Source organism: Schistocerca americana, chromosome 2 (assembly GCF_021461395.2).
Source record: "Schistocerca americana isolate TAMUIC-IGC-003095 chromosome 2, iqSchAmer2.1, whole genome shotgun sequence".
Lineage (NCBI taxonomy): Eukaryota > Metazoa > Arthropoda > Insecta > Orthoptera > Acrididae > Schistocerca > Schistocerca americana.
Window position 1 is genome coordinate 1,044,035,764 of NC_060120.1, and position 3,555 is coordinate 1,044,039,318.

Consider the following 3,555-nt stretch of genomic DNA (forward strand, 5'->3'; position numbering starts at 1 on the left):
TTGCAGAGCCCATTCCAGATGTGGACACACTGGAACAGCGTATTCATGCTGCCTTTGACACTGTTTGGATGCAGCCTGGCTGATGTGTACGTGTGAGACAGAAAATACTATGGTGCATAGACACAAGTGACGAGGCACATGGGAACCATTTTCAGCACATACTCTAACTGCAGCTGCATGGTACAATGTGTAGTAGACCGCAGTCTGTGTAATTTGTAGAACTGAATAAATGGCCTCTAGGATGGAAACCATGCATTTCCAGATGTAAGTTCATTAGACCTTTTTTGTTCCATATCCTCTCATTGATCAACCCCTAGAGTTTGTGCACAGTGGAAAAAATCACCCTATATAGTGCTACACAATTTTCAGAGCCTTCTGGTAGCAAAAATCTAAATAGCTTTTCCTTGATGCTGATTCATCAGAAATCCCTTGCTCCCAGTTCTTGTGTAGAAAGATGTAATATTCAGTTTGAAGTTTTTGCTACAGAATATTCACACCAAGCATAGCAGAGAATGTATCATGGAAAAATTCAAATGTGGAGTTTGGAGTCTTTTGCATCTGCACCATTATCATTTGCTTCTTAGACAACTGTGCTGCATTGTCCTTTGTGTGTGCATCACCATATTTATGTTGCTGAAGCTGGTACTTCGCAGGCATAACCAGTCTGGTTGTTGTGTGCTTCTCATAGATCTATCTTATCAGTTGTGAAAGCATTGTCCATTATAACCCAAGATCTTATTTTGTATAATGATTTTGATGCATCTAGAGGTACTATGAATACCAGCAGCTGTCAACTCTTAAGAAGCACTTCTCGGTAAAGTTTTCTTAATGCACAGACTTCCTAATTGTAAATCAATAAAAGTCACTAGTAGATGGAAAAATTCAAGCTACTAGTCTTTTGTTTGTTCCTCTGCCAATCACGACAGCACACAAAGCTCTTATTCAGAGTGTGTGCAAGAATATGGAAGCACCAAAAACACAATACATTACCATGCCTAATATGGTGTAGAAAATCCGTTGGCACTCAAAACAGCTTCCAGTCATCTCAAAATGGATGAACACAGGTCATGTATGACTTTCAAATGAATTTCATACCATCCTTTTTTCAAACTAGTGGCGAGTTCAGGTAACAATGATGATGGGGGATGCAAACTGTGCACCCTTATCTCCAAAGTAGACCACAAGGGCTCATCTGTGAACAGGGATCCTGTGCTCCTGGAACACAGCATCACCTCTGGGGAACAAATATTCTACCATGGGATGGACCTGATCAGCTAAAATCATTACATAATCCTTGGCAGTAATGCAGTCTACCAGAGTGACCTTGAGATCCATGGAATAACACAATATTTCCCATGTCATCACTGAACCTGTTTCATTCTTGGCAGCAAGTAGTCTGCATCATAGGCTTGGGACTGCGCACACCTTAATTAAACTTGACCAGAAGATGGAAACAGTGTAAAATAAGACTCATTCAACTAAGTGACTTTCTTCCATTGCTCCATAGTCCACGTTTTATGGCTTCAGCACCATGTTTTTTTGTTATGGTCATTTGCGTCATGCTGCAATTCCCAGTTTATGGTGCACCTTCTCTGTTGTTTTTGGTGCTGAAAGGGTTGTAACTGAAACATTCAGTTCTCCAGTGACTTTTCTAGCTTTCATCTTCTTATTTTTAGTAACTGTCCTCTTCAGTGACTGTTATGATCAATCAACACGTGCTTTCATCCATGTTGTGAGTTAATGGATGATGTTTTTCTGCTTTCCCCATATGTGGTAGAAATCTCCAGTATGCTGTCTCTTGGAACACCAAACACTTTGGTTAAGTTGATTATGGAAAGATGCACCATACAAGCACCAACAATTTGCCCATGCTTGAAATAACTAATCTTCAACATAGTGCACTCACAACTATACAGATCACTGTTCTGACCACAGCCAACAGTTGCAACGTATTGAGGGTATTGAACAGGTGCTGTTTGTGTTCAAATACAAAAGCACCACTTGAAGGTTTGGCTAGCATCTATATTTATGTTCAAGCATTCATTTTTCATGGTTTTTCCATATTTTTATCCAACCCCTGTAATAATGGCTACTGCAGTGTCATACACAGGATTGTTTTTGTGCATGTTTTGCTGTCAAGAACTGAAATTCCAAATCTTATATAACTAAGCAGAATCATGTCTTTCACAATTCAGTTTAAAGTGCAGTTAATAATTTTTTATTGCAGTAGAACATGATTTTTAGAGATAATTTACTTCCTGTCTTAAAGTTTTATGATATCAGATTCAGACATTTTTCTACGGGAGGAACCCACTGAGTGTGTAAGGAAGTATTAAAAAGGGCAAATAAGGAATGATGGATAATTTTATGTGACTTAAAGTCTAAATATATACAACTGTGTAATTATTGTGAAATGTTGAAAATTCTGTACTGATGAAATGAAGTATATCAAGACTGGCAAGATAATTCATTCACATTTATCATTTTTGCATACATGTGAGCAAAGGGGAGGGGGGGGGGGGGGGGGGAGGGGGAAGAGAAATGTAGTTAGATAAAAAGCAGGGCTCAGTGTGGAGGAGAACTGCCAGAGAAAGACTGTGGTGCCTGAGGGAAATGAAACTATAATACACACTGTAATGTTGTTGCTTTAAGTTATTCTGTAAGTGGTGCTGATATTCAAGACCATAAAAGTGGGTTAAAAGCTGTGAGCTATCTGAGGAAGTTAACCTTGCATTACTGCACAACTGTTTCAACAGGTATCCAGTATAGCTTACCATATTCCCAACCAGACTAACATTAATTATAATCTTTTAGTACTCATCTTATGATAACCGGTGATATATATATAAAAAGACAATTTAAATAAAAGGAAGTAAATCAGTTTATATTTGGACATTTATTTTAACATTGATCATTGTTCCGTTAAAATTTCAGCATATCAAACTTGATTCATAACTAAACTGGTGCCTAATTTAGGATTGTGTAAATGTGAGTTTGTAATCTTACGGAACACATCAAATAGAGAGCCAAGATTGGGAGACTACATACAACACTGCATTCATAAAGTAACACATGAAGAATGTTGAAACATACGCAAGAGGAAATTAACCACAACCAACCGATTCAATTTTCACCCAAAGAAGTTACGTTTGTAGCGCAATCCTGTCCGTCATGAAATTACGACACACTGGTATACTAAATCTATACTAACTCTCTGTGAAATCTTCCCAAAAAGAATACCTGAGGGCTACTTTGATGCTTACACCAGATGCTTCACGTGGTCAACTTGATTTACACAAAGAGTGTAACTCCACAGTAATTTTGATAATTAAAATAAATTACATCGAAACGCAATTTACAAAAGAAAAACCTCGAACTGGTACTATCGTCTTACTATTAACCTGATGGGTCAAACAACTGTATAAGCACGTGGTACTGGTCTCACAAAGTACACCCCATGTGGGTTGAACATAAAGAAAAGTTGCTATATTGAAAAATATTGTCAAGACGAGATGTTATAATCTCATGCACATTTGCATTTAAGATTGATGATCT